The sequence below is a fragment of the Otolemur garnettii genome, unplaced genomic scaffold (assembly GCF_000181295.1).
Source record: "Otolemur garnettii isolate 467f Iridium unplaced genomic scaffold, OtoGar3 scaffold00014, whole genome shotgun sequence".
In the NCBI taxonomy this organism is placed as follows: Eukaryota; Metazoa; Chordata; class Mammalia; order Primates; family Galagidae; genus Otolemur; species Otolemur garnettii.
The window spans coordinates 24,251,935-24,252,412 of record NW_003852409.1 but is presented as its reverse complement, the minus strand read 5'-3'; positions in this window follow the sequence as shown (position 1 = coordinate 24,252,412).

The following is a 478-nucleotide window of genomic DNA, read 5'->3' as shown; positions in this document are numbered from 1 at the left end:
GAGACGCGCAGCCAAGACGACTTCAGGCTTGACGAAAGCACACAGCACTGTGGTACAGGGATAATTACCTCCACTCCACAAATGAAATGACCGAGGCTCAGAGGGGTTGAGCTACACACTCAAGGTCACACAGCTAGTAAGTGGCAAAGCTAGGATGCAAATCCTGTCCGACTCCAATCCCCACCCTCTTCCCACTATTCCGGCTGCCTATACCTGCTCTGTCCACATGTGGCTATTTAGGTTTAAATTCATTAAAATTCAATTCAATTCAAAGTTTAGTTCCTCATTTCCACCAATGTGCACTAGTCACATTTCAAGTGCTCAGGAGCCAGATGTGACTAGTTGCAGGCAGAATGGTGACTGAAGACCCCATTCTTGGCAAGGGAAAACACCACCGGAAAAAAGGGAAAAACAGGGAAATAAGCTGAGCAAGGCAGAATAAAAAGGGTTTAGCTAGTTTACTTTTATTTATTTATTT